We start from the raw sequence: 12350 nt of genomic DNA on the forward strand, positions 1-12350 counted from the left end.
GCAGCCATCAAAAAGGATGAGTTTGCATCCTTTGTAGGGACATGGATGCAGCTGGAAACCATCATTCTTAGCAAACTATCACAAGAACAGAAAACCAAACACCGCATATTCTCACTCATAGGTGGGAACTGAACAATGAGCTCACTTGGACTCGGGAAGGGGAACATCACACAATGGGGCCTATCATGGGGAGGGGGGAGGGGGGAGGGATTGCACTGGGGAGTTATACCTGATATAAATGATGAATTGATGGGTGCTCACGAGTTGATGGGTGCAGCACACCAACATGGCACAGGTATACATATGTAACAAACCTGCACGTTATGCACATGTACCCTAGAACTTAAAGTATAATAAAAAAAAAAAAAAGAAATTCAACAAAGAAGAAAAAAAAAAGAAAATAATAAGGACACTTAGGTAGAACGTTAAGTGAAGTACTCTCACACATGCAGACAAATAATTTTCTTAGCTAAAAAAAAATAGCTTTACAACTGAACAATTTAATAGAGTATTTGAAGGAGCTGCACTTTCAACTCTGAAGGCACACATATATAGCCTGAAAGATAAAATGAAAAAGATTATCAAAAAAGTATGGCTAACTACTAAGTCTAAACTGATTTCCTTTACCGAATTACTGAAGAAAATTCACTGAATTAACAAAATTAATGTAGAAAAATTAAGTGCCTTCCTAAGCTTGCAGAAAAGGCAAATTCTAAAGAGAAGCAAAGCATGTTTTGATTTGAAGTAAATGCTAATAGAAGAAATCTAGGGTTGTTGAGATAAATGGACACAAAAGTCAAGAGAAGAGCAGATCTAGGTTCATGAAGGCAAGCTACTCCATCATAAATTATGATCTTTAAGATACTATTTTATAATGGAAATAACGAACTAGGAAAAATTCACACTTGGTTGGCAAAACAAAAAACAAAAAACAAAAAACAAAAAAGAACACTAAAGCTTTCATGTTTTCTCTAAGGCCAAGTATGCAAAACAAACAACAAAAAATTAGTTCTTATAAAGTTTTCTCTATGTGAACATTTTACACATAGGATAGAAGAAACACCAAGCTAAATGTTTAGATTAAAGTGGTCCCAAATTTAAAGGGTACCCTTGAGAAGCATACATTAAACCCAGGTCTCAGTGAATTTGACAGTTAAGATTCCAAAGAACATGAATATAGTGAAGACAGAAAAAAAAAAAAAAAAAAAAAAAAAAGAGGAAATCAGTCTCCTAAGAATGAGATTCGACTAAGCAACAGAAGCAACTGTAAAATCAGTCTGACAGCAACCATGGATTTTATAATTATCAAGTGTAAAAATATAAAAGTAAATATATTATGTTCAATAAGATAAAGGTTTAATAATATGACCTAATAACAACTTGGAGGTTAATTCTTTCTGAGACTCCCTTAGGAAAAAAGGTCAATTTTGTTCATTTTATAGTATAATAAAGATAATGTCTCATTGTTGCAAAAACTGTAAAGCATTGGTATCACACAGACCACACTAATTATGTTAAAATTAAGAACTCAGTAACAAAACTACATACATTTAAATTTTAAGTTGTAATCTTAACTTAGTCATGAGAAAAAACTTATAAAAATTAGAATGTATAGAACTAATTTACAATGAAAATATTAAAATAAAATCTGCACAATATTGATAAAAGGTTTTTAGAGGAAAATTTTGCTGATGTCATAAAAGAATAAATGCTGACAATGTATAAGCTTAGTACCTAACTTATGAAGTTAGGAAAAGAATGACATAATAAACAAAAAGAATAAATTAATAAAGATGAAAGCAAAAATAATGAAGTTGAGATATCTTTAATGCACAGAGCAAAAGTTAAAAAGAGATAAAAATCAAGCAGAAAAGGATTTGAATAATAAATCCAGAAGGACTAACATGAGAATTATAGGAGTTTCAGAAAGATTAAAATAAATAACAACAAATGGGGAAAAAGGCTAAAAAAAAAAAAAAAAAAAAGAATTTCAATTTACAGACTTCAGTCAGAAAAGTGAAAGGGTTATCCAAATCCTATCCTTAATTAATGAGACAAGATACACATATGTTTGAGGAGGTATCCAAGACCATACATATGTTCAGTGATTCACTAGAAAGGCTCACAGGACTCAGAATATGGTTTTGCTTACAGCTAAGATTTATTACAGTGGAAGAATACACAACAGCCTCAGAAAGAAAAAAAAAAAAAAAAAAAGAGGTGGAGTCTGAAGAAATATATACACAGGCTAACTATGCTTTCTCCTCTCATTAGGAAGCACACTATGTGTCCTCTAGCAGCAAAACCTGCAATATCATATGTATATTGTATCTGCCCAATAAAGTCCATTATAGACTCAGAACCTAAGACTTTTATTGGGAAAGGGTCAATGCAGACAGCTTCTCCCTAGAACATAGCATAATTTCAGACTCTTGGAAGGCAAGCAAGTCTTCACTATAAATTCCATTGCTTGTACAAATCTAGGTTCAGTGAACTACTTTAGCAGTTAGGGAATAATTCAAGTGTCAAGTTCCCAAATGTTAGTCAAGTGTCAACCTTGAAAGCAGTTCTAAAGACAGCAACCTCAGCTTGCTATGTTAACTCTTTTCAGTACAACATATATATATATATATTCCCTGTTAAAATTATTAAATTCCCACTTTGAGAAATCTATTAAATTTCCATGCAGAAACAGCAGTTATCAGTAAAGGAGAAATAATCATACTGGCATTAGACTTCTCACCAGCATCACTGGAAGATAAAAGAAAACATCTTTGAATTATAGAACCAACCAAGGAATCATTCACCTTTCAGAGTGGAAGACTGACATTTGAGATGTGTGCAGAGGCTCCTAGTTATTCCCCTGTATGTATTCTTCTTTACTTCTAAAGTAACAAACTCTATCTGGAAACTTGATTTGTCCACTAAGGATTACATTTCCCATTTTCCTTTTAGCCAGTTATGGTCATATAATCTGGTTCTGAACAAAGATATTTTAACAAAATAAGCATGCAAATTTGGGAGTACAACCTTGAAAGAAAGGGACCATGCTCCCTTCTTCTCTTTATTTCTTTTTCTGTCTATAGAACTATGATGCGATAGCAGAAGCTAGAGCAGCCATATGAGGTCATAAAGTAAGAAACTACAAGACAAAGAGCCTAGGTCTTGGTACTCTGGAGCCATCATATCTTTCCCCATTCTCCTTACACTTAGATTGTAATGTGGCAGAGAAATAAAACTCTGTCTTTTTAAGCTATTATTATTTGTTCTTTGTTATATTAATATAATCTATACCTAGTTAATACAACAGAAGAATTCAGAGGGTACAACATTCAGGTATTCCTTTAAAGGAAATTACTTTAAAACAATTAGAATTTCACAACAAGTAAACCAGAAAAGGCCATCAAAATGGGGAAATAGTAGAGTTAAGGAAATGGAGGTTAAAAATGAACTTTGCATCTCTCTTTTTCTCTTTATATGTGTTTATTTTATATCTGTATAAATATGTACACACACCTATACAATTGTGTGTTTATATATTTAAATATTTAAATGGCATGTATAGTGTAATATTGTAATATATTGGGGGTCTTCTACCATCTTTTCTTGTAGACAACTCCAATTCACTAACCTCCAGGAAGAAGACAGGGGCTGAAGGATGAGCCAGTCACTAATGGCCGTTAGTTTAATCAAGTATGTTCATATATTGAAGGTTCTGTAAAAACCCTGAAGGACTGAATTCTGAGAGCTTCCAGAGAGCAGGAAATAAAAGTGTTCCTGCAGGGTTAGTATGTCCAGGGGGTCATGGAAGCTCTGTATTTCTTCCTTCATTCTTCACCCTACACATTGCTTACATCTGGCTGTTCATCTGTATCCTTTGTAATATCCTTTATAATAAACCAATAAACACAAGTAAAATGTTTTCCTGAGTTCTGTGATCTACTGTAGCAAATAAATTGAACCTGAGGAGAAGATCATGGGAACTTTGGTTTATAACCCTGTTTGGTCAGAAGCACAGGCTACAACCTGGGCTTGTGACTGGCATTTGAAGTAGGGAATCAGCCCTCAACCTGTGGGATCTGATGCTATCTCTAGGTAGACAGTGTCAGAATAGAATTGAACTAGAGACACCCCACTGAAAACTCTGCTGGAGAATTGCTTGGTATGTGGGGAAGACTTCACACATACTTGAAGTCAGAAGTGTTGAATGACTGAGAGTAGGTAAAACTTTCTATATCTAGATAGAGAGGGAGAGAGATAGACAGACAGACAGATAAATGGATGGTTTTATACGTCCTCACAGATAGTTCAAAAATTTGCAATGTAAGTACAAAGAAGGGCTTTAAAAAAAAGAGAGACATTCGACATGTAGCCTTAAATTAGAATTCTAAACTTCTCAACAAACACAGTAAAAGAGAGGCCTTTGTAGAAGGTACAGAAAGAAAAAATATTATAAAGATCTCATTCTTTTCGGGTGGGAGAAAGCAGGAGAGAAACCGTGGGAATTGGTGAAGGAAATAGGTATAGAAATAAACAAGAAATATGCATCTGATTATGATAGCAAGAGAGGGATAATGTAACCATTAATGGAGCTGAAAACTGGAGAGGTTCTTTACATAACAGTGATAAAATAGCAACGAGATCTCATCAGCAAAATGAACAAAAATAAAGTTAATTAAAGGTAACAGTTGATTGTCTTACAGGTATATCCATATACGTGTGGATATAAGCACACATGTTGAGTGAAATTATATGGGTATGGAAAAAAAATTATTTTAAGTTATTAAGACCTAGGTTAGAAGATACAAGAAAAGGATAAAAGAGAGAAGGAGTGCATGCAGGGAAGAAAAGAGACTGCACTGAAAAGTATTAATAATAATGTGGTTTCATTAAGCCCAAGCTTAATGAACTATGCATATATAAGGAAAAGTTATATATTTTTATTTCATAAGAAAGATTCAATATTTAAAATAAGTAATTTATATAACATACAAGAGAAAAATGAAACGGCCAAAGGGCACTCTTCATTGCTTTGGGTCAAAAGGTATGTTACTACATGCAAGAGAAAATATGAAATAAAATATTTCAGCTGAAATGTAATTAGTACTTTTTCATAAAAATATAATTAATAGGGATCTTCCACTTCCAATTAACAGGAATAGGATCTACCCTCCTGTCTAAACAACAACAACAACAAAAATAGCATATCTACAACAGTTTTCAAGACACTTCAGTGATGGATCATGTTCATGAGAAATAGAATACAAGAATGATGAACCCTATCATTGCCTCAGTTTATCTCCTTAAGAAAATTTCCAAGTAGTGGCACATGGAGAGAACAGCCAGGTTGAACCTGGAAAAACTCCCCTTGTTGAAAGGATCAAGTTGAGATTTGGGAGAGAAAAAGATTACTAGAGTTCACAAAACAGAGTATCAGAGAGAGTAATCAAAGAGAAAATTCCAGAGATCAGCAGACAGTGCCTACTAATTAACCAGGAGAAGGTCGGGCATGGTGGCTCAGGCCTGCAGCACTTTGAGAGACTGAGGTGGGTGGATCACCTAAGGTCAGGAGTTCGGGACCAGCCTGACCAATATGGTGAAACCCTGTCTCTACTAAAAGTATGAAAATTAGTCAGGCATGGTGGCATGCACCTGTTGTCCCAGCTACTCCGGAGGTTGAGAGAGGAGAATTGCTTGAACCCAGGGGCAGAGGTTGCGGTGAGCCGACTTCGCATCACTGCACTCCAGCCTGGGCAACAGAGTGAGACTCCTTCTCAAAAATAATATCATCATCATCAGCCAATTGAAACTAAATAACAATGGACACAGATGTTAGAATTAACAGATAAAGCCATTCAAATAGTATAACTGATCTTGTATGTTAAAAATTTAAGCAGAGACGAATAATAGATTTATCTTAAAAGACTAAAATATCACTTTTAGAGATGAAAACTGCAATGGCAGCACTGAAAAATACACTGGCTTGGGATAATAGTAGATTAAGACAGTGTGGGAACAGCAGGCAAAAACAAAGACAGAGTCCTTCCTCTCTAAGGTTACACAGATGTACTTTCCTCTTAAGCTGTGAACTGCAGAGAAGTGTGACATTCCCCCACCCCGGGAAGCTCACTAGAGCCTTGGGATCTAGAGTTCTTGAAAGGAAGCGGGTAATGCAGTGAAGTGACCAGCCATGGTGTAGATCCCAAACCAGGCATGAGGTACAGATCGTGAATCTTCATATTTACATTGAACAATGTGAACAAACTGCTCCATCTAGACCCAATGCCCTGGGTCACAAAAGAGAAACCCAATCAGAGAAAGTGTTCATATAGGCCCCACCTGCTTTTTCAAAGTAGAGTCCATGGAATTCTATCCTTAGATGTCAGTGGTCTTATTCTTAGAAATTCTCAAGTTCTTCATAAAAATATTTGAATTTTGAATTTTAAGTAAATGATAAAAATTTTAATATGAGCATATGCAGAATCATATGAATAACCATCTTATAGCAGACTGCTGCCATATAATTTAATGACTATATTTTCATTTGTATTCATGATCATGATGATTCTTTCAACCAATTAATTTATCATCACTTGCTAATAAGAAAATTAAAGCATTAGATTCAATAATATTAAACAGTTCACTAAGTGAATTTCATATGAAATAGGTTTTGTAATAAATTGAATGTAAAATATCACTTTAAAAAGTGAGTTCTCAAATGGTACAATATGGAAGAGACAAATCAAACCCAAATGATTGTGTACAAATTCTTTTTCAATACAATATTCATATTTTGGTTGGTGATATAGATATGGTGAAGCACTATATAAAACATTAAATTATTGTTACTTTGTATTTTTATTGTTTTTGCAGCTCTGTTTTCAGTTTGTAAACTTGCTTTGGATTAAAAATTGCATAAGAACATTAAACATAAGCTTATTATTTGTACATATTTAACTAATTTATGCAAACAGAAATCTACAGTTTTCCCTTCAAAAAGGGTAGCTACATTACTCAAATTTGAGAAATATTGCTTTATATATGTACCTCTTTAATGTAATTTTATGTCTCATTCAAAATATTTGGTGTTCTATTTTATATTTATAAAATATTTTACTAAAGGTATTTCCTAAACTTTATTTTCAAATGTTTAATCTGCAGGCCTTAGAGGCCTATTTTTTGTGTAGGCAAAGTAAGATGGTTTAGTAGTAATTTATTTATTCTGCATCCTAGGATTCAAATTTCAATGCCAAATCAATAGGTCCTATGGCAGTGAGTGTTTATTCCACATCTAGATTTACCAATGTGTTTCGACGACCTATAGTACAGTGGGCCATTCAGGAAGCTAAAAAGTGTTTTCTTGAATTCAACTACTGAGAAATTTAAAAATCTCATTTACAACCAAATTTGTGATTGTTCTTAAAATACAATGAAAAAAATGAGTTCTTTAGAGATGAAGTTGACTGTCATCCATTTGTATAAAAACATCTAATGTTTTTTAGAAAACATTAAGTTTAAATGACAAGTGAAGGAAAGGTCAGTAGTGCTTAAAATGGTGTCTTAAATCAAACTTCTTATTCTTATTCCTACATTCTTCCTTACTAATAGATTTTTAAAATATATTTTCTAGGCTAGATGTGGTGGCTCATGCCTGTAATCCCAGCACTTTGGGAGGCCGAGGAGGTGGGTGGATCACCTGAGGTCAGGAGTTCAAGACCAGCCTGGCCAACACGGTGAAACCCCCATCTCTACTTAAAAAAAAAAAAAAAAAAAAAAAAAAAATTGGCCAGGCGTAGTGGTGGGTGCCTGTAGTCCCAGCTACACAAGAGGCTGAGGTGGAGCATCACTTGAACCCAGGAGACAGAGGTTGCTGTGAGCCAAGATTGCACCACTGCATTCCAGCCTGGGTGACAGAGAGAGATTCTGTCTCCAAAAAATTACATATATTTATGTAAATTCCTGTATATATATATACACTCTAAATTCTTTACTAAGACTTAAAGAAATAATGTTACTATGTCTTTGTTTTCCATTTTTATTTGTATTTCTATTCTTGCCCCTTTGTCCTAAAAAAAAGAAGTAAGTCTCACTTTAAGTGACAGGAACAATTGAAGAAAGCTTTCCTAGAATTTTAGTAAAGAATCAAATGTGGCCTCTAAACAGGCCTATCCTAGTGGCAACAATTCTACAAATATGTCCTTTTCAAGCTAGTTACTTTTATTGAGACCAGCTGAGGAGAAAAAAAAGATATAATTTTGACCAATTCTGATAGCATAATTGCTGGGTTATTTCCTAATATCTTAGTTATCAAACACTGGCCTACTAAATGTTAGACTGACAGAAAACAATATCCTCTCTTTTCAAAAAATACTTTTGAGTGGTTGCCATAATAGACTTGAAAATGGAATTCCTAAAAACAACAGCAAGGAAATCATCTCAAGGAGCTCATCTGAGATGTCTGTCCAGCTCTCAAAAGCTCTATTCTCTGTTGATGACATTAACTTAGGCTATCTGTAACTTGTTTCTATCTCTTCCCAGTCTCATCTGGCCAGTTAATATGTCTTAGGTCTGATGCTTCAAGAGTCTTCCATGTATATAAAAAATTGATACATCTTGATTCAGCCAATGGAGCATAAGATTGCTCTTATAGATAGATATATTGCAAGTTTTCAAAAAATTCATGGAACTTCAACAGAATGAAAGACACTATAAATTTTATATAATGAATGAAACATGTTTTCTCAATTCTTTTTATTCTGTATAAAATTAGGTATAACCTACTTCAGATGGTGCCCACACTACAATCATCTATTTTCCACTCTGGTTTCATTTAGTTAGTGGGGAAGGAATAGAGTAAAGCAGAAATATCACTCTTGTGTTCATCTGTTAGGAAGAAAATCTGAGACACTTACAAAAGGCAGTTTAATCTTTTTTCTCTCTTTTTCTTTCTTCATTTCTTTTCTTTCTTTTCTTTAATTTTGACTTGTGACTTCTAACAATTCAAAGGGATTTGTTCTTCAGTACTTTTTGATTGCCACCCACTTGGAGTAAATAACTGGACAGTTTCAAGAAATATATTTCCTTTCAATGCTATAGGATTCATACTATGTTATGAGAGGAAGAATACTATGAGAAATATAAACTGCAGTAGCAAAGATAAATTGTTAAACCTAAGAAAAAAAAGAAATACTTCTTTAAAAATGTAAAAGCAGACAATATGTTGCTCTCGTGTGTTTTCTATTTCATTTATATGCAGCTTTCACATTTTTTGAATTATTTCACAAAGTAATTATATGAGAGTATTTCTTCTTATCATGAGTGAGCTAGTTCTAAATTCTTTTCCTGCAGGAACTTTTATTCAACCCTGCTTGACTTGCCTCCTTTTCCTGCAGATCATGCTGACTGAGATGAGACCATTGGCTCTTTTTGCGTCACTGCTGAGTTGCTTTCTTTCCCTTGCTTTTGGCCTAATTGTCACCACTAGATTGGCAGCTCCTTGAGGATCAACATGCTATTTTCTGATTCTCACTGATCTGCTTAGCCCTTTTTTATGTGCCAAGGAAATCTGGAAACTCTAGGGCATGAACAACTGGGTGATCTTCATAGGCATTCTTTACCTGTCCTGCGAATTCATCACTGCCTAAAAGCAGCTTTCAATCAACTTGGTGCTCATTGCTTTTCACCCCAATTTCTGTCAATGATGGTGAAACATGTCCCTTTGGTTACAGGTAATAGTACAAAGCTGAATGGCAGTTTTTTAAACCAAGGTCTCAGTATTATGAATGGAGAAATAGGGACGTTTAGAAATGTCAGGAGCATCTCAGGATGATGATACCTGGTCCAGAGAAGCAGCACAATCCACTTCACTACCCCTTATCAAGTGACACTAAAAAGCAGTGAATGGCAAGAATGGAAACAACATGTATAATACTGGGTCCTTGAACAACTTAAAAAATCAGTCTGAAGAGTAATTTCCATTAGATGTATTCTAGACTTTGAGACTAGCTTTTTTTTCATGTATTTAGACAATGCGTTCTGGCCTGGAATGCTAAGACTGAATTGGCAGAGAATATGCCCAGTGCATTTCTGACCCTCCTGCCTTGGACTAATGAAGCTGGGGTGGTTTTCCCTTTTGCTCTAGACCACAGTTAATTCCTGGAGCAGGGCAACTGGTTCCCAAGAGATAGAGATAGAATGAGCTGGTCTCCCCTTTTAGCACAGTGTCCATCCTCCACAAATGTACTTCATTTATTCTGTTGGGTAGTTTCTGAACATTTTTTCTCCCTTTCAAAACTTACACTAAGGTGCAAATGTTCTATGAGTTCTAAGTGTTTTCTTTCTGTGGTATCTACAATCTATTTAATAGCAGACAGAATTAAAGAAAGCAGAGAGTGAATTATTGTTAAAATTATTGTTGAATTTCAAACATTAGAAATGGATAGCTGAGGTATAATGGGCTTTTCAAGATTTCTCAATCAACTCATATTGATATCCTTTCTTTCATAAGACAAGCCTTTCTTTCCCTTTTCCATTCCAGGCATTTCTAGCTCTGTATTCCACAGAAAATACAAGTCTACCATAACTCATCTGAAACCATGGAGCTTGATGTTTTATAGAACTCGACTTTTTAAAAAAGGTAATGCAATACATAAACCATATATATTATAACATAACTAGCAGAGTCTGGAGCGATACCCAGTAATCAAAATAATATTGTTGCAGTGAAAACTGTGCTCACTCATGCTAAGTGGGATAAACAGCGCTTAAAAATAGCCGCAAGTCAATTCAGGTCAGATTTTGCCTCCAAATGAATTTGCAACAAACTTGCAGAAAATAATAATAATTAGATTTCTGAGGCCTTTGGATTTCAAAATTATGGCTAAGAGACAAATTCTCCATCCATTACACCCCATTTGTACTGGCTTCAGAGACTCAGCCAATTCCTCATAGCAGCTGCACAGGCTTTCTTGTTTGGTGATAGGGCTCAGAACTGCCATCTTGGCAAAGTCATCTCAAGCACGGTCTCCTTTATGCCAGTCCTCTCCATGACCCTCATCCTCTGGGGCATGCAGAGCTGCAGATGGTGCCCAGTAACAGTAAATGTAACAGAAAAGAGTAATTCTTCTTCTACCCAGACCCTGCATATTATAGACTATCATAAAGATGCCAGTAGATTTCAGAGGCAGCATTTTGCTTCTGTATCCTTCTCTCCCTGCTCTCAGAAAAGGGCAGCTTTCCCTGCAGACCTCAGACTAATAAATATCTCTTTGCCTTTTTGGTAATCCTAGATTTATCAAGAAATAAAAGTCAGCGTTGAGTTTTGGCTGATCACCAAAATAATACAGAAAATAAGAAACCAACTTCCCTTATGTTTATATTCTCACTTCACAGCTCTAACCTATTCCTCAGGAAAGAATGCTTACAGATGCACCCTATTTTATAAGTAAGTGCATTCCTTTAAGAGTATTTTTTTAAAATACACCTAAGGAGTATGCTACTCTGACAAACCCCTAGAAATTTTGTTGAAATAACTAATCTCAATTTAATATTTATATTTACTGTAGAGAAAGAACTATTAGATACAGTTCAGAGGCATGTCTGACTCCTGTTTCCATTTCTGCCGGTCACTATCCTTTTGTCCTGAGACATGTGTCTGTGATTTCTTACACATCAAATAAGAAAATTGAAACAAAGACTATCTCTAACATTCGTGTTCATAACCTTCTTCAGATGAGCTTCAATAGGTCTCTAAGACCACTCAGTTGTTAGGCAAAAGTGTGTGAATATGTGTGTGTCTGTGTGTGCACATGCATGCATATAAACATTGGGGTAAAATTGTCATAGCTTTCATAAAATTCTAAAAAGGATGAATTCATTTTGGTTTAAAACTTATTTGATGTTTGAATTTTGAAACATAAGGTTTGCTTAAGATGTGTTATACATGAAAATTAATGACAGCTTTAGGTGGATGTTCAATTATTGAGTCAGTAGGGTCCCAGCAAGAAGTTGATGGCCTACAAATGTGTAGGTCGAATAAAGGGAAACAAAAGGAATAAGGCAGCATCCTAGGACTAGTAATGGTGGAAGAGGGGTTATTATGACTCTTAGACATGCTGGCAGAAGGAGAGGGTGCCATTACTACAATCCCAAGGAGAGAGTCATGACCTTGAAGGGAGCAATGACTTTTGGGCCAGGGTTGCAACCATTCTTTGTTTTGTTTTATTTTATTTTATTTTATTTTTAATTACACTTTGTTCTGGGATACATGTGCAGAACATGCAGGTTTGTTACATAGGTATACACGTGCCATGATGGTTTGCTGCACCTATCAACCTGTCATCTACATTAGG

This window comes from Piliocolobus tephrosceles, chromosome 18 (assembly GCF_002776525.5).
Source record: "Piliocolobus tephrosceles isolate RC106 chromosome 18, ASM277652v3, whole genome shotgun sequence".
NCBI lineage: Eukaryota > Metazoa > Chordata > Mammalia > Primates > Cercopithecidae > Piliocolobus > Piliocolobus tephrosceles.